Raw genomic sequence first — 19,008 nt, forward strand, 5'->3', positions numbered from 1 at the left:
GGGGGTTCATTTGTGTGTGGCAAGTCCCTTTTTTCATACTGCTTTAAAACTTCTGTCTGTGACTTTTGAGAATTTGATTATAATGTGTCTTGGTGTGGACATCTTTGGGTTTACCATATTTGGGGTCCATGCTCTTTAAATTCTCTTGGGTTTCTTGAATCTGGATATCTGTTTCCTTCTCCATATTTAGGGATTTTTCTTCCTTTCAGTTACACTTTGTTCGTTCTCATCTTCTGGGACTCCCATAGTGTAGATGTGTGTGTATTCTCAGTTCCTCAGTCGTGTCTGGCTCTTTCTGACCCATGGAGCCCACCAGGCTCCTCTGGCCATGGGATTTTTCAGGCAAGAATACTGGAGTGGGTTGCCATTTCCTCCTCTGCTGGATACTCCCAACTCAGGGGTCAAACCTGTGTGTCTTGCATCTCCTGCATTGCTGGGTGGAATTTTTACCACTGAGCCGCATAATCTAGATATTGGTCCTTATAAATACCATAGGCATCCCATTTTTACTTTAGACTTTCTTCACTCTGTTTTATTTGTTGTTGTTGTTATTTTGTTTTGTTGTTTAGTCGCTAAGTCATGTCCAAATCTTTTTCAAGTCTGTGGACTGCAGTCCTCCAGGCTCCTTTGTCCATGCTATTTCCCAGGCAAGAATGGTGGAGTAGGTTGCCATTTCCTTCTCCAGGGAATCTTCCTGACCCAGGGATCAAACCCATGTCTCCTGCATTGCAGACGGATTCTTTCCCACTGAGCTACCAGGGAACTTATTTTGACCAGATAATTGCAAGCAACCTGTCTTCAAGTTTGCTTATTCTTTATTCTGCTTGATCAAGGATGGGTGAACCTCTTTAATGAGGTTTTCAGTTTAGTTATTGCATTCTTCAGCTGCAGAACTTCTGTCTGATTCTATATCTTTGTTGGAATTCTTATTTTCTTTGTGCACCATTTTCATAAGCTCATTGAGCATCTTTATGCCAGTTATTTTGAACCCTTTGTCAGGTAGTACATTAACTGTTTCTTTAGGCTTGATTTCTAGAGAATTACTTTCTTTCCTTGACTGGGTCATGGTATTTTTTGTTTGTGTTCTTAATTTTCTTTTCATGTTCCTTGTAGTTTTGTGTTATTCACACAATTTAAAAATGGCTACCTCTCCTAATCGTTCCATACTGCCTTGATACAAGGAAGGAGTTTCGCTGTTCACCTCAGCTGGAGGTTCTCAGAGCTCTCAAATCTTTTCTGTAGTTGTCGTTTTCACTTGTCTGGGTAGACTCCTGATTAGAGAAATTTTAGGATTTTTAGTTTTTTTTAGGGTGGCAGCTTGCAATCTTTTGCTCCCTCTGGTGTCTGTCTGCTGTACCGTGGTTTCTCTGAAGCAGCACAACACACCGAGCAAGTCTTTTTGTTCTCAGCGGCCACTTGGCATCTAGCATATGCCAACTCCCACCAGCACCTGAGTAGAGCTGGATGGAAACCAGTCCCTTGGGCGATTCTCTGAAAAGCCAGTGTTGGATGCATGCTCCACTCTTCTCTTTCCCTGTCTGTTGAATTTTTAGTTTTGTTAATTCATCTTTTCTTCTCTACCAGTTCTGAGGTTTTCTCTTAGGTCAGTCTGGCTTTTTAAATATTCTTTTCATCTTTGCTTACTTTTGTGATTTAATCTACATTTTCTTAAACATCTGATACATAGTTCCTTACATTCTGTATCTGGATATTCCATTGTCTCAAGTCCCTGGGGATTTAGTGCTCTTGTTTGTGTCTACTTATTGTGACTTTTTTCTTCTGTATTTGCTGATCTTTGCTGATGATCTTGTATTTGCCTCATTTTTGTCTGTGTGAAAGTTGGGGGACTAAATTGAGGATGATTTCCTCTGCAGAGGGTTTGTGTTTGTGATTGCTCCTCATGGGAGCCCCTACTGACCTGGTACACTTCAGTCTCCTAATAGGGATCCTGGCTCAATGAGGGTGTTTTAGGTTCAGCGCTCTCTCCTGGTAGGGGGTCCAAGGCTGAGTATTTGACCCTGCTGCTGCTGCTAAGTCACTTCAGTCCTGTCCGACTCTGTGCGACCCCATAGACGGCAGCCCACCAAGCTCTCCTGTCCCTAGGATTCTCCAGGCAAGAACACTGGAGTGGGTTGCCATTTAGGGCAGTGGCAGTGCTGGCTTTTGTGGTAGCTTTTAGCTGAAGTTTGTTTTTTATATATTTGTTTGTTTTGTTCTTTTCTTAGATGTTTCTCTTACTCCATTCAAGCTCAACAGTGCGTTTTAAAAAGTGTGCTTTATCTTGGAGGGCCCACTACAGTATCTTGCCTATTATACTGCAGAAAGGCTGGAATAAGTTTTTTGAAAATGGGAGTTCAGAAATTTTTATACTCCTATAATTTATTACCCTAAACTGTATGTATCTGAAATACTCATATCTGTATACTTTAAAATGTGGACAGTTTTCCAAGCTGTTTATAAGTCTTGTAGATTTAAAAAAAAATCTTAGTAGACTGTGGAAGCCACTTGTTACAATTATTAAAATAGTTACTTTTCAAGAGCAGCTGATTGCCATCAGGTAGGTGTCTCCTAAATTACTTTTATAAAATTTTTTCACATAATTGGTGGATGAATAGAAATGTGGACTTTATAAATAACTAAATGTAACCAGAAATGAGCTGCTTTTATTTGTATGGGGTACTTTTTGAAAATCTATGATAGCCATTGAAATTAAATATTGACATAAGCTTAACTTATAATCAGTCCTTCAATCTCTGTATCACCAATTGTTAAACCAAAATTTTAAAAATCAGGAAACATGTTTATACAGTATAATATTAGTAATAGTTTATTAATTACTATAAAGTTTGCTCTACACTAAAGTTTTAGTGTATTTCCAAGAACCTTTCACCTGTTTTATGTTATATTTTTTATGTACAAGCTCTGTTAGTAAAGTAATACGTATATAATTTGTGTTGGTATTCTTAAAGTGGTCTGTGCCTAAAGATTTTAAAGATTGGGCACTTGATCTAAATTTTGAAGGCCATTCTGCGTCATAAATGTTAAGATTGTTCTAGAGTTCCTCTGTGTATAAATTTTACCTTCCTACTCAACTGAAAGTTTTCTGAGGTTAGTGATTACTTCCAAATTACTTGCGTATGTTGTATGTTACCTACCATAGTATTTGGCACATTTTTGGTCCTCAGCATTTTGATAAATCAGGGTTATTTTTTCTCAAATATAGTGAGTTTACAGACCAGCCGGGGCGACCATTTCAAATTCTCGTTCCCTAACCCCTGCTCTCTCCCAGTCATTATTCTTAACTCAGTTTCTCTAGGGTAGAGCCCAAGTAATTCTGATACTGATATCTACCACCTAGACTGTGCAAAACACTGAGTTACCATGATGAGGATGTTGATGGTTACTGTGTAATAAGTCCCATCTTTTGACTAAAGTGGAAGGAAAATTACCTTTGGTTACTAAAGCAAGTGGGATAAGAGACATGATGAGTCAGCCCTTTTGGTAGGTGATGACAGCAGTAGAAAATACTGGAATCATCTTGCTTGAAAATAATAAGGTACAAGTGTGGCGTTTGTAGGTGGAAGGTGGAAGGAGGGGACAATGAGGAATTTGTGTGCCTCCTATCTCCTAGCTTTATGTGGTTAACTGTTTGGGAGGGAAGGTGCCAACATCCAGGAGTCACCTGCACAGTGCCTTTGATTGTGGGCTGCCTCTTTCTTCTGAGGAAGTACTAGTTAATATTGTTTTGGCTTCTGTGAGTTTAGTTCAGGCCGTAAACAAGTTAGAAGCTGAGAAATGGACCAAAATCTTAATGAACTACCTGTAAGGTAAATAGTGTCAGGTTTATTTTGAAACTTTAGAGCATGGCTACCTTTCCTTTGGGCTTCCCAGGTAGCGTGATGGTAAAGAATCTGCCTTGCCAGTGCAGGAGATGCAGGAGACACAGGTTTGATCCCTGGGTCGGGACAGTCACCCAGAGTAGGAAATGGCAACCCACTCCAGTATTCTTGCCTGGAAATTCCGTGGACAGATGTGCCTGGTGGGCTACCGTCCATAGGGTCGCAAAGAGCTGGATGTGACTGAGTGACTGAGCACGCGGTATCAAGCACCTTTCCTTTGGGGGCCAACAGTGCTGCTTCGACAGTTCCAAAAGAAGGTTTTCTTTATTTCCTTTACTGTTTATTTCAGCTCAGCAGTAGACAAGCGAGATACAAAGGCAAATGAAACCTGCTCCCTGCTCTGGAGGGACTCAGAGCCTGGAGAGAGAGTCAGAGAGACAGACAAGTGCAGTAGGAAGTTACAGCTCCTGTCATCTGAGTGGTCAGAACACAGACTGAAGGAGGGTGGGGGAAGGCAGGAGGCAGCGCTTAGGAAAAGTTAGTAGCCTTTGAACTAAGGCTCGAAGGTAAGTCGTCCTTTGCTAACAGCTGGCTCTGTGGAAAATTGAGTTGGTGGGAGGAAGGTGGGAGGAAGAGAATATTGGGCTGAAGGAGCATTATGCTTGTGGAGTCAGAGGAGGCAAGCAGTAGCCCGGGAATGGCCGCATTTAGTGAGGGCCCTGCAGCCTGCGTCAGCAGGAAGTGGTCCTGGGGACACTGGTGGCCCTTGGGTGAGGCATGTAAAGGGTCAACATGGTTCGATTTGTATTCTGGGTATGCTGGCATGTTTTAGAAACATTCCAGTTTCTAAATTGTGTGCCCTGCTTTCTCATGGCTCATGAAAGAGCTTTTAATAGGGGAGTTACAAAAATTTTATAATAGGAGACTTAATTTGGCCTATTGGGAGAAGAGTTTGGTAAAGGAGAAATGCCAGTCCATCTTGGTCCTTGATCAAACTTCAGTTAGGCTCCTCTGAGCCTTCTTTTCAACTTGGCCTCCCTGTCTGTCCTGTCCTTGCAGAGCCTGCACAGTCCAGTCTCAGCAGAGTTCAGCGACGTCAGTTAGGTGAGAGAATCCCCAACTCTTGCTATCTGACCACCCTGGATATCTAATCAAGTTTCTCATCCCCTATCTTTGATGTCCAAGTTCTTGATGTGTAAGAATCCTGTTAGGCTATTTTGGCAAGAATCCCCCTACCCTTGATGTTTCCTTGTAGTAATTTTCTTTTGCCACTGACACCCTCCCTGGGCCCCTTGGCTGTAAATCCCCAGGTGTCTTTGCTGCATTCAGAGGAGATCTCCCTCCCCTGTTGTAATATCCCTGTGCAGTCATCTTCAGTAAACTCTTCCTGCTGTTATAACAAGTATCAAGATAGTTATTTCTTTGACGCTGGTTAAGAAAAGACTCACATTTTATAGTGAAATCCCATACACATTTCACTATGGTAGTAGGTATTGAGAATAAGGTTAAAGAAGCCCAGAGTTGCCTTAAAGAAATGAGTAGGTCAGAAAGCAGAGCCTCTCTAGACTTAGGGCAGAAGAATGGCTTAGGATAAGGATTTAGCAAATGCTTGAGGTAAGTAACTCATTATCTGTTCCTGACACCCTGTCTTTGTGATTTTTATTAGTAGTGAATAGAGTTGACCTAAAGGGGAACATTATTTAGCTTCTAATGAGTCACTAGCTAGTTATCTTGGGTAAGTAATTTACCCCTTCTGTTGGCACTCATTGGTATACCAGGAAGATCCCCTGGAGGAGGGCATGGCAACCCATTCCAGTATTCTTGCCTGGGAAATCCCATGGGCAGAGGAGCCTGGTGAGGTTTCCAAGAGCCGGACATGACTTAGCGACTGAGCACGCACATGAATTTTGGTAGTTCCTTTTTCTACAGAAATTATTTGTTGACTGAATAGCACTACTAAGTCGTGCCATTGGTTCTTCTGGCTACTCTAGATTCTCTCTGTGTACTGCTTAAATACCAAAGCTAGAGGGAAATAAGTTCTGTGACAGTGGCCCCGTGTTTAAACATGGGGATTGATTTTTCAGTAAGTTCTTAAAGACCAGTGGCCAAAAAACATGCGAAGGAGGAAAGCCTTGCAAAGGCTGCTGCCACCTTGGTTGAATAGTTCCACCTTTTTCTTCTACCTTCCCTTCCTCTCCAGGAGGGGTAGAACCAAGGAGGGACGAGTGTGTCAGGCAGGAGACTGTGCCGCCTCCTCTGGTGGAGCTGAGTATCACGCCGTGGACTCTCCCTTGTGCGCCCTTAAAGGACAGCCCTGCCACACTGTGCTGAGATTTCGTCAGGTCTGTTCTGTGTGCAGTGCTGCAAACTCCCGGAGGCTGAGATCCCCGCTCCTGACTGCCGTATCAGTCAGGCAGTGGTGCTGGTATCGTCGGCTTTCAGAACCTTTCGGAATTGTTGCTGTGTCATATTAAATAGCAAGAATATGTCAGTAAAATACACCCTCTCCAGAAGTCCTTTGGCACACAGTCCTGTACACCTAGTAGCTACTTGATGGCACTCTGGAAGATGTTGAAGTACTTTAAGAATCTGAGGCGATGCTATGTAGATAAGGTATTTGCCTTTTAAATTCTGGTCATTTTTAAAAGGAACTTCTGAGGTGTTTTGAAGATTATTTCCCCCTACCCCTCATGTTCATGTTCATAAGTCATCAGTTAAAATTTTGCTATAATTTAAAAGATTTATTCAGAAAGTATATTGACATTTAAGTTGATATGATTATTAGCTGATTATATTCAGGAAAATTATGGAATTTTGTTAGCTTAGTAAATATATCTAAACTGAAAGTCTTAGACTAAAGCATTGACTACTGGAGTATTTTAATGTTTTAAAGAACAAACATCCATTGTTATTTCTGACATGAGTTTGCCATATGATTTTTGTACTTGGGGGACTTGAAAGAACTAGAAAGTTTCTAAAACAGTATACCATATTTTTAGATATAATTTAGGCCCATGTTTTCTTGTATCCCCTGGTGACTCAGTTGGGTCAGCTTGTAAAGTCTTCTGGCAAGTTATAGTGAAAGCCCTCCCAGGGGAGTGTCCTGAGGTTTTAGGGAGTGTCTCAGGGAGGAGTGTCTCTAGAAATAAGACACAGGCCAACCACCCCCTGTCCACCTCCTGAAGAGGGGGAATCACCCTCTGTGTACCCCAGCTCAGATACAAAAGCAGTGTCACTCCAGAGTTTAGGGCATGTTCAAATCCAAGCTTTGCCATTTACTAGCTCCGTGACCTTGGGAAGGCACTGCATTTCTTTATGTTCCAGGTTCCTCATCTGTAAAACAGAATGACAGTGGTGACCGTCTTCCCAGGCTGTTGGGAGGGTTGAATGATTGGGTGTATATCGTGCCCTTAGAAGAGTGCCGAGCGTCTAGTAGCAGCTGTGTAATGTGGCTGCCGCCACCACCACCACCACTGTTGCATTTGGATAAAGGAAGTGAGCGTGCCAACGTTTTAAGTGCTCACCTTAGAACTGCTGGATCATACGTGATTTCAACTAGAATTTCTGTATTTTAGGTTGTGGATTTATTCCTTTTTATACCAAAAAAGTAATAATTGTGGTACATTTAATACATTAAATTTACAGTGTGAAGGATAATGTTCTGGCTCATTGAAATGCTTCTACTAAGTATAAGAAAGCCAGATGGAAGTCTGAATTGTGTGCAGGTGGCTGGTAAACAAGGAATTGGAGCAGGGCACAGAGGAGGATAGGCGTGTGCTGACATCAGTGTTCTCAGTGGCAGTGGATGTACCTGTGATACTTGTAATGCTTAAGAGCATACATTTTGTAGACAAGACATCCTTGGGGTGGCTTATCCCCAGCTTAGTCATTTATAAGGTGTTGCATGGCATCACCAACTCAGTGGACTTGAGTTTGAGCGATATCTGGAGATGGTGATGGACAGGGAAGCCAGGCGTGCTGCAGTCCATGGAGTTGCAGAGTTGGACATGACTTAGCAACTGAACAACAAAGGTGTATAATATTAGGCATATTTCCTTATCTGTAAAATGAATAAAATGCTTACCTGTTGGTTAGATTGTCATTTTTAAGTTATTAGATATACATTACATACTTGGCAATAGTTAGGTGTTCAGTAATGGTACCAAAGAAACAAAACCAAGGTGACAAGAAGATGCACAGTTGCTCATCGAGATGTATTCTTTCTTCTACCCCACAGTGTTGAAGATACACAATTAAACTTAATGGTGTTTGGGCTTCCCTTTTCCCCATGCTTACCATTTTCTTCATGTCAATCCACTCATTCTGCAGACTGAGTGCAAATATATTCACATTGATTACTGCTTTAAACATGCTAATGGAATCTCTCTCTTGAGACCGTATTGATTTTACTGAACCCAAATTTAAAGGCAGGTTTTAAGTCAGGCATTTACAAGTTGAAGATAATTTTGATAGTTTGACATCATGTATGCTGGAATATAATGTTCTTCCATTGTCTTTTTTGACTTGTGATACTTATATTTTGCCCCTTAGAAATGATGGGTAATGGCTTGATGAGCAAGATTTTGGTGAAGTTCTGAGAAGTTCTTCTCATTCTGTGTTGTCTTCCTTCTCTTTTAAGGAAATAATATTTATCTTTCTAAAAATAATGCTTGATAGCTATTTTTCTCTTCAAAGGAATTAATTTCACCTTTGTGAAGTTTACATAATAGTGACTTAAATTAGGAATATATTCCCATGTTTGACTGCCTTTCACAAGTAAGACCATGCCAATCTTACCTATATTAAGTATATTTAGTTCATCTGAATTCAATCTGGGAAGCAGGATCCTATGATGATACAAATTAAGGCTTTTGCTGCTGCTGCTGCTGCTGCTGCTGCTGCTAAGTCATTTCAGTCGTGTCTGACTCTGTGTGACCCCATAGACGGCAGCCCACCAGGCTGCCCCCGTCCCTGGGATTCTCCAGGCAAAAACCTGGAGTGGGTTGCCATTTCCTTCTCCAACGCATGAAAGTGGAAAGTGAGAGTGAAGTCGTTCAGTTGTGTCCGACTCTTAGCGACCCCATGGACTGCAGCCCACCAGGGCTCCTCTGTCTGTGGGATTTTCCAGGCAAGAGTACTGGAGTGGGGTGCCATTGCCTTCTCCAAGGCTTTTGTTATGGCATTAAAATTACGGAGTTGTGAGAACTGGCTAAGTGTTTTATATATGGTTGCTGCTTTGGAGTCTGGTATTAAGAGGCTGAAATTACAAGGCTTTCCAGTCAGGAAGGAAAGACGAATGTGAAAGTAGGGGAGAACAAGACATACTGGTGTCTCCGAGGACAGACTGGAGCTTGTGTCTGTCCTTCCAGCCTCTAAGGAGGGTGGCCTGCAGGGAGCTGACGCCCTTCGTGTAGAGCTGCACAGCCACCTGGCTCAGTACTCAGAGCAGCTGAAGCACGTGGCCCTGGGGGGCTGAAGGAGCTGCGAAAGCCTGGCTGCTGCTGCTGCATGCCTGCAGGCAGGCCAGCAGATTCTCTCGCAGCTGTGTCTGGCCCTGCAGGGACCTTCAGAGCAAATAAATGTGCCAGTATTAACCCGGATCATGGCTCAGTGAGTAAAGAATCCGCCTGCAATGCAGGACATACAGGAGACGTGAGTTTGATCCCTAGGTTGGCAAGATCCCCTGGAGAAGGAAATGGCAACCCACTCCAGTATTCTTGCCTGGGAAATCCCATGGATAGAGGAGCCAGGTGGGCTACAGTGTAAACGGTTATAGTCAGACATGACTTAGCAGCTAAACACTAGGAACACTAACCCAGGACCATAGAGGGAAGGGAATTCTGGGAAATATAATGAGCCTAGCTAAGTTCACATACCAGAAGCCACCACAGCCTGTCCCATGTCACCTTGGACTTGCCTTTTAAGTATGGGGTGTGGCCACACCAATCTTACCATACTTAACTTCCGAATAAAGATAATAGCAAATTATGCTTTTGCCTAATATGACACAGCTCTCATAGGTAGACCAAAAACATATTAACTCTCTCCTTAAAAGAAGATAGACATGAAGTACCTTTATCCCTCTTTGGGTAATATTCACTTCTCTTCTGAGTCACATTCTCCTTTTATACCTTGTAGCTTCAATATTCATATAAAAAGCTAGGGGAATGGAGAAGGGGAATAAAAAGGAAGAAATAATTGGTTGATATATAGGCAGATATATTTATAGTAAAATAAGGAAGAAATATTCATAAGTATTACAGTCCTTGTTTTATAGCTAGTCACATGGAGATAGGTGGTGTTTATAATTACTTTCTTCTACTACTAATTCCATATTCCCTTTGCCCTCAGTAAACACTTCAGTTGATTACAATTTCTTGCCTGATGAGGTAACCCAGGACTTCATTTCTGAAGAGTCTGGGCCATCAGAAGCCTTACTTGTATTGGGTTATTGTAATTTTCCATTGACTTAATCTCAGGACATGAGAGTGATAAGAGGTGCCCCAGAGGAGCTTCTGCATTTGGATATACTCCTCTTTAAAGCCTTTGCATAATAGCAACCCAGTTTCCCCTTGGTAGTCAGGATCAGTCGCCCTAGCTAGTATAATAACCTCCTTCTTTGCCTACTGATTCACTGCCATGAAGCAGTCTCAACTTGCAGTTTAATGGATCATTACTACGACATCTGGTGGAAGCATTCCTCCCTTAGGTGCTAAGACTTCTCTGGTAGCAGAACCCAAAGTTGTAGAGACGAGAAAGAAAAAATTCACAGGTGGATCACTAAGGGTAATCAAAAGAGAGCTCCTCCCATTTCTGTCTCTTGATTCCTGGACCTGTGAATTCTGACTATGGAGTAAATAGCACCATATAATAGTCACTGATTCAGAGTACATATTGCATCCTGGAAGATGTTACCCTAGCTCTACAAAGTGTCACCCATCTGGCATCATAACAGAATCTTTAAAAAAGGCCATTCCCCTGGTTTATCAAGCCAGCTGCTTCAGGATATTGGGAACATAGTAAGACCAGTGAATTCTTCAAACTTGAGCTCATTGTCTTGCTTCATTTGCTATAAAACAGGTTCTTTGCTTAGAAGCAGTGCTGTGTGGAATACCATGATGGCAAAAAATAGATTCTGTAAACCTCCTCATGGAGGTTTTGGCATAAGCATTGTGGACAAGGAAGGCAAATTTGTATTTACAACAAATACTTATTCTAATGAGAGCAAAGCACTGCTCCCTTCTATGATATAAGTATAATCGTATAGTATATGATAATCAACCATATAATGAACCTGCTACCAGGCTACCCTTACTTGCTCCTTCTGGGAATTGTGTCATTTGAGGACCTCAGTGTTATTCTTTGCACTTGGCGGATTAGCCTTGGTGAATGTTAGTCTATGTTGCCAGGAAGATGGGTGACTAGAGAAAGAGGCTGACTGATACCAATGACATGAGTGATCCTTGGTGAGCTTTCACATGGTACAACTCTCCACATGCTGTGCTCATTTAGGGGGATCTATTAGCATACTTCTTCCTTGTCATTAATTTTCAAATCATGTTCCTTCCAGGTCCTTGATCATTCAGCCAAATAACGAGCACCAATGTGCGAATCTCTGTAGAATCTACACACTCTCTTTCTAGGCGGAGGAAGCAGCCAGGTTCCCTGCTTAAAGTTCCACCCATGGGGGATTTTCTTTTTGCTACTCTTCCTTCAGTGCCATCACAAAGTGGGGCTGTAGTGCTACAGCTGCGCACTTTTGGGTGGCGGCAGAATATTGTGCAGGAATGAGTGTGAACTAGATGCGGATTTATTTTTCTTCCTCTATCAGGTGGCCATAGGAAGTGTCCCATGAGACCATAGGTGTGGGTTTATGATAAATGTAGAGAATAAGCAGGGAATCTGGAGTATGGGCCAGGGACACTTCAGCCATGTGGATGCGGCTTGTGTATTCAGTATCCACTCAACCCTTATCTATATACACCACTTGGATCTGATAGTGGAATGTTGCTGTACATGCCCAAATTTTCGGCTTGATGGGTTGGACAATACCCAAGTCATAATGGAAAACTCATGTTGAATGATCAACTATTCAGTCTCTCCTGGGGCTCGGTATCAAGTCAGAAGCAGTTTTCCCAAAAGAGAATCGTTATTTGCCAAGGGTGGCATAATTTTGCTTCAAAGCCTTGAAAGTCTGCACTGTGATCCACATGTAGGGGCCTGCCAAACGCCCAGTACTTGACCTCTCTTGGCCACAGATGCTTCTTGCACCAGTGAGTCTTCTGAGTTCCAGTGGTAGGGCAGCTTGACGAGAGCCTTGTATCTCCTACGAAGTCCTGCTTTTCTGGCCCCAGTACACAACTGGCAAGCTTTTGGATTGCCTGTAATGAAAATGAAGTATATGTGTTGCCTTCATTCTATGTCCATGGCTTCTCTTTCTTAAAATTTGGGGAGGCCAGGTGCAGCAATTTGTTCTTTACCCTGAAGAAGATATCTTGACACATCCCAGATGATTAAACTGTTGGAAGTTTCACTGAGGAGACAGGCCCTTGGATTTTTGTGGAATTTATTTTCCCTGGCATACACATACCTTAATCAAAGTATCAGAGTAGTTAATTCCTGCTTACCAGATCCAGTCAGCATGACATCATCGATGTAACAGACCAGTGAGATATCCTTTGGAAAGAAAGATAAGGTCCTTGTGGACTAGATCAGTGGTTCTCAATTGTGGACAGTTGGCAAAGGACATTTGGCCATGCCTGCAGACATTTTTGGTTGTCGCAAGTGTGTGTGTGTGTGTGTGTGTGTGTGTGTGTGTGTGTGTGTGTGTGTGTGTGTGTGTGGCGGGGGGAGCTGCTAGTCATTTAGTGAGCAGGTGATGCACAGGACAGTCCCCTACAGCAAAAAATGACCTGGCCCCAAATGTCTATAGTGCCAAGGCTGAGAAAGTGTGGACTAGATTACAAGATAAGGCTGGAGGTTTGAAATATCTCCAAAGTAGCATAGTGAGTGGAGTAACAAACTGCTTCAGATATTCTAACATGTATAGAGAAAAAAGCATTCATCAGCTCAGTAGCTGCACACTCAGTACCAGAGGGTATGTTGATTTGATTCAGCAGGGAAATCACTTCTAGAATAGCAATTGGAATTGGAATTACCAACTAATTAAGTTTTGATAACTTAGTCATTTTTCAGAATGTACCTGTGTTTTGCTGAGACCAAATAACTGAGCTGAATGAAGATGGGGTGGGAACGGATGTGTTGGGGGATTACTATCCCTGCATCTCTGTGCTGTCACTGATCTCTGCAGTCCCTCCAGGAGCCAGGATTGCTTTGGTTTACTGTTTTGGTAAGATTGCATAATTCTAATAATTTCCACCTGCCCTTCCTCTGTCTAATAGTCTTCATATTAATTCACAGGCCTGGGAGCCAGTGTTTAGGTTCTGGCAGGTGCTGAGTTTGTGTATTCCAACTGTGTATCCCGGAACTGGGGAAATAACCACAGGACCCATCTGGGGACCCAGTGGTTCCACTGTGAAGTGAGCCCAGTTCTAAAGGTCATTGATCATCTGATTTCCTTAAGCCCCAGCTCTGACTGGGAGAACACGGTGGAGTTTTAGGTTTTGAGGAGTTACTGTTAATTTGGAGACAGTTTGTTTTTTTTTTTTCACTCCACATCACCAGTGCATAGTCATACTAGTAAACTGACAGCTCCATTTGGGGGGAAGCTAGGAGGAGGATTTACAGTATGCATTTGGGGATAAGTAATATTTTCTTTCTTCCAGACCTATCTTTCCCTTGGATCGAGGGGCTTTATGTCTTGAAAGTACTCAAGTCTGGGAATTGTTTGAAAGCTGTAACTATGTTAATTCAAGTCACAATGTGAGCTACAAAAGCACCTGACTTAGAACCAGAATGTAACACTTCTGCTTTACAAATCTTGTACAAGTTTCTCATGGCCAATAATAACTCAGAAACATAGAGCGAAGGAAATTTGTGGGAAACATCACAGCTTAGTTAAAATGATGGCACAAAACCACCACAAGTTGAATACAGAAAAGCTGTTATTACTGATGTTGACCTTGAGCTAACATATGTTGCTTATATATAGTGATATCTATTGCTGCCTCAGTTTATTTGCCTATTTGGAATAGCTGACATCAGGGCTATTGAGGGTGGCTGTGTATAAGTCCAGAGGTACCATTGACATGGACTGGAATGTGAAAGTTTTGCCCTGACTTTGTGCAGTGCAGCACCCTGGCCAGAGTTAGTGTATGGCTTTGTGTGTGACTGACAAAGCTACTGATGGTTTGAACTTTTTTTGATCAGAATGTTGATTGGTGATAGCTTTTGATAGATTGTGGCTTTTGATGACTATACTTGCAAGGAAGTGAGAGTATACAGTTTATTTAGAAAACACATAAGAGATGTTTTACTCTATAAATTTTGGACAGTATTCAGAATGGTAGTTTTGGCAAGTGAGATGCTTCTGAAAAAGTTTTCCCCCTTCTAAAACATGGCTGAAAATTTAAATATTTTAGTATATGTTTACTTAGAACAATTTGGTATGTATATTCAATATTCAACTTCATGGTGTGTTTTAGCTCTCATTAGTGAATAAGCATCTAATGATCAAGTGAAAACCAGGCATTTAAGTTATAGTTAAGTAAAAGGATGATGGGTAGTTGTTTAAGTTAATATTTGCAAACACAAATACACAGATTTTGGGGGGTACAGTTTAGTGAATTTTGATAAAAGTATAAACCAGCTCAATCAAGATAAAGAACATTTCCATTATTCCAGAAATTTCACTTCAGCCTTTTTCTAATCAGCACACTCCCCTCTTTATTACTATAGATTTGGTTTACTTGTTCCAGAACTTAAGTGAATCAAACAGTGATTCTTTTTTTGTTTCCCAGGTTTCCTTATTTCATTCATTTATCTGTGAGATCTATCCATGTTGTGTGTATATCAGCCAGCAATTAATTTTCATTGCAAAATAGTATTCTTTTGTACGAAACTACCACTATGTGTTCATCCATTCCACTATTGACAAACATTTGGATTGTTTCCACTTGGGGTTATTAAAAACAAAGCTGTTATGAACATTTTTGTACACATCTTTTTTTAACTTTTATTTCTTCTGGGGAAAAACATAGGATTGGAATTGTTGAATTGTAGCAAAGGTATATTTTTAACTTTTTAAGAAATTGACAAGATATTTTCCAAAGTGATTGTACCATTTTACACTCTTACCAGCAAAGTGTGAGTTCTGATGGTTTTTCACCAACATTTGATGTTGTCAGTTGTTTTTATTTTAGGCATTCTGGTGGATGTTTAGTGGAATTTCCTTATGATTTTCAGTTTACAATTCATGACTAATGATGATGTATACTTTTTTAGTGTTCTTACTGTCCACTTGTATATATTCTTTTTGATGTGTATGTACAAGTCTTTTGATTATTTAAAAAATTGGGTCAATTGTGTTTTTGTTCTTGATTTATAGGAGTTTTTAAAAAATAATGTATTTGTTATGCTCCGAGCCCGTATCTCCGAACCGACCGAGAGAGAGAGCAAGTCCACCACAGTAAAGCAAGGGCAAGAAGGGAGTTTATCTCTAGCGCGCTAGGGCCCAAGTCTCATCCCACACAAGGGAATCTGACAAGAGCCCCGAACAAAGGAGTATGGCGGCTTATATACAGGCAGTTCTTTGTCTCAGTTACAGGAGTAGCTTGCGTTACATGATTGGCCAGGCAGGATGAGCGCATATCCTGTCTCTTTTTGGTAAACATGACTCAGGTCTTAGAGCCCGTCATTTGGTCCCTAACAGTATTCTGTAGAAGTTCTTTGTCAGAAAATATGTCTAAAATTCAAAGGGGGACTGTTGGAGATAAAAATTTGGGAGTCATGTGGTATAGCTAACATTGAAAGTCACATGACAGTAAATTCACCTAGTGAAAATGTGTAGAAAATGAAGAAAGAAAGTGTTAGTCTCTCAGTCGTGTCTGACTCTTTGTGACCCCATGGACTGTAGCCGACCAGGCTCCTCTGTCCATGGAATTCTCCAGGCAAGTATTCTGGGGTAGGTTGTCATTTCTTCTTCCAGGGGATTTTCTAGAAGCCAGGTCTCCTTCATTGCAAGCAGATTCTTTACCATCTGAGCTACCAAGGAAGCCCATAAAAGTGAATACGGGGAGTACCAATTCTCTGGTAGAAGGAATTGACATGGTTCCTTCCTTCTTGCTACAAAAACATGAATTGGCTTAAATATAACTTTTTAAGTGTATTTACTACTGAGCTTTAAAGGAGGAAGGAATGAAAATAAAAGCCAAAAGGAAAGCACAAATTGACAGCATGGCAGCCCTTAAAGTGTACACATTGTGAAATGTGATCCCAGCACTGTTATATGGATAGGAGATAGAACACAAACAAAGAAAGTCACTAAACCACAAGGGAAGAAACAAAATAGTTTTTGTTTAGTAAACGAACTAATATATATTTGAATAGTAAATGAACAGATAAAATCTACAAGAACAATTGGAAAACAAGTAAAAAGATGGCACATATTTGTTACTAATTACTTTAAATGTTACTGGATTAAGTGCTCCAAACAAAAGACATAGTGTGACTGATTGGATGAAAAAACAATAAACTTCAATATGCTTCCTGCAAGTGATCTACTTTAGGCCAAATACATATACAGGCTGAAAATGATGGGATGGAAAATGTGACTTCATGCAAACAGAAGTGACAAGAAAGCAGGGATAGCAATGCTCATATCAGACAAAATAGACTTTAAAACAAAGGCTATAACAAAAGACAAAGAAGGACTTTGTATAATGATAAAAGAGTCAATGCAAGAGGATATTACACTTACATATATGCACCCAGTGCATAGCACCTAAATATATAAAGCAAATACTAACAGACATAAAAGGAAAAGCTGACAGTAATACAAAATAGTGAGATTTTGACATCCCATTTACACCAGGGGAGAGATCATCCAGGCAGAAAACTGGTAGGAAATGGTGATCTTAAATGATGCGATGGACCAGTTGGACTTGATAGATATCTATAGGATATAATATCCCAAATCAGCAGAATATAAATTCTTTTCAAGTGCACATGGATGAGTTTTCTAGGGTAGATCACATGCTAGGCCACAAAGCAAATCTCAACACATTTAAGAGGATAGAAATTAGATGAAGCATTTTTTCCAACCACAGCAGGATGAAACCACAAATTGATTACAGTTAAAGGAAAATGAGAGAAGCACAAACACATGGAGACTGAACAGCATGTTACTAAAAAAGTAAAGAAATCAAGAAGGAAGTCAGAAATATCTCAAGATAAATGACTTGACTTGAAGACACAGCACTCCAGATCTATGGGATACAGCAAAAGCAGTTCTAAGAGGGAAATTTATAGTGATATCGGTCTTCCTAAAAAACAAGAAAAAAATCCCAAATGACCTAAGCTACTACCTAAAGGAATTAGAAGAATTAAAACCCAAAGTCAGCAGAAGGGAGGCAATAATAAATCAAAGAGGAAAAAAAATTAGGTAGAGATTAAAAAAAGAAAAAAAACAGGAAACATCAGAGAAACCAAGAGTTGATTTTTTGAAAAGATAAACAAAATTAATAAACCTTTAGCCAGGCTAATCAAGAATGAAAGATAGGGGACCCAAGTAAACATAATAAGAAATAAGAGAGGAAAGCTAACAACTGATACCACAGAGAAACAAAATATCATAAGAGAATACTATGAACAGTTATATGCCAATAAGCTGGACAACCTAGAAGAAATGGACACATTTCTAGAAACATACAGCTTGCCAAGACTGAATCAAGAAGAAACAGACAATTTGAAGAGAATGATCACTACTAGTAAAATAGAATTTGTAATTAAAAAAAAACAAACAAACCAGCTAACTAAGGTCCATGACTGAATGGTTCACTGGAAAATTCTCCCAAATGTATAAAGAAGAGTTAATACCAAACCTTCTCAAAATATTCCAAAATCTCTGAAGAGGAGGAAATATTCCCAAATTGATTTTATGAGACCACCATTACTTGATACCAAAACCAGACAAAAACACTACAAAGAAAGAAAATTATAGGCCATTGATACAAAAAATACGTAATATTAGTTCACCAATGTACAAAAAAGTATCATATGCCATGATCTAGGTGGCTTTACTCCAGAGATGCAAGGATAGTTCAGTATTTGCAAGTCGTAAGTGTGATGCACCATTAACAAAAGGAATGGTAAAAAGCCACATGATCCTCTCTCAATAGATGCAGAAAAACCATTTGACAAAATTCAACATCCATTTATGATTAAAAAAAAAAAACTTGCATCAAAGTGGGTATAGAGGGAACATATTTCAACATAATAAGGGCCACAGCCAATGTCATACTCAACAGTAAAAAGCTGAAAGCTTTTCCTGTAAATTCAGGAGCAAGATGGGGATTCTCACTCTTGCCAGTTCTATTTAAATGGTTTTGGAAGTACTCGCTACAGCAGTCACACAAGGGGAGAAAAAAAAAGGGAAGAAGTAAAATTCACTATTTGCAATGACATGATAATTATATACAGAAAACTCTAAAAGTCTCTATCCCAAAACTGTTAGAACTAATAAGTGAATTCAGGAAAGTTGGAGGATACAATATTGATATACAGAAATATGCTGCTTTTCTATACACTAATAGCAAGCTATCAAAAAGAGAAAGTAGAGAACAATCCTGTTTAAAAATCACATCAAAAAGAATAAAATACCTAGGAATAAGCTTAACCAAGGAGATGAAAGACTTATCTTCTGGGAAGTATGAAACATTCATAAAGGTAATTGAAGATGATACAAAGAAGTGGAAAGATATCCCATGCTTTTGAATTATAAGAATTAATATTGTTAAAATGACCACACTACTCAAAGCAATTTGCAGATTTAATGCAGTCTCTGTAAAAGTACCCATGACATTTTTCACAGAACTAAACAGATAATCTTAGAATTCATATGGAACCACAAAGAACATGAATTGCTAAAGCAGTCTTGAGAAAAAAGAGCAAAGTTGAAGGTACCACCCTCTCGGATTTCAAGCTATACTATAAAGCTACAGTAATCAAAACAGCTTGGTACTGGCACAAAACCAGACTTAGAGATCAATGG

The 19,008-nt window shown here is 40.3% G+C and overlaps 1 protein-coding gene across 8 annotated transcripts in view; it reads left to right on the top strand.

Annotated features, from left to right (window-relative positions):
* Positions 1–19,008, top strand: part of MARK1 (microtubule affinity regulating kinase 1) — a 140,514-nt gene that overhangs the window by 16,818 nt on the left and 104,688 nt on the right. Inside the window, exon 1 of one of the 8 annotated variants that reach the window (XM_060396328.1) lies at positions 1,343–13,188. The exons of the other annotated variants lie outside the window; for them this stretch is intronic. The gene's annotated coding sequence lies outside the window, so the exon portion shown is untranslated. Of the gene's footprint in view, positions 1–1,342; positions 13,189–19,008 lie in introns of those variants that run through there. 8 annotated transcript variants of the gene reach the window in all.

This window comes from Ovis aries, chromosome 12 (assembly GCF_016772045.2).
Source record: "Ovis aries strain OAR_USU_Benz2616 breed Rambouillet chromosome 12, ARS-UI_Ramb_v3.0, whole genome shotgun sequence".
NCBI lineage: Eukaryota > Metazoa > Chordata > Mammalia > Artiodactyla > Bovidae > Ovis > Ovis aries.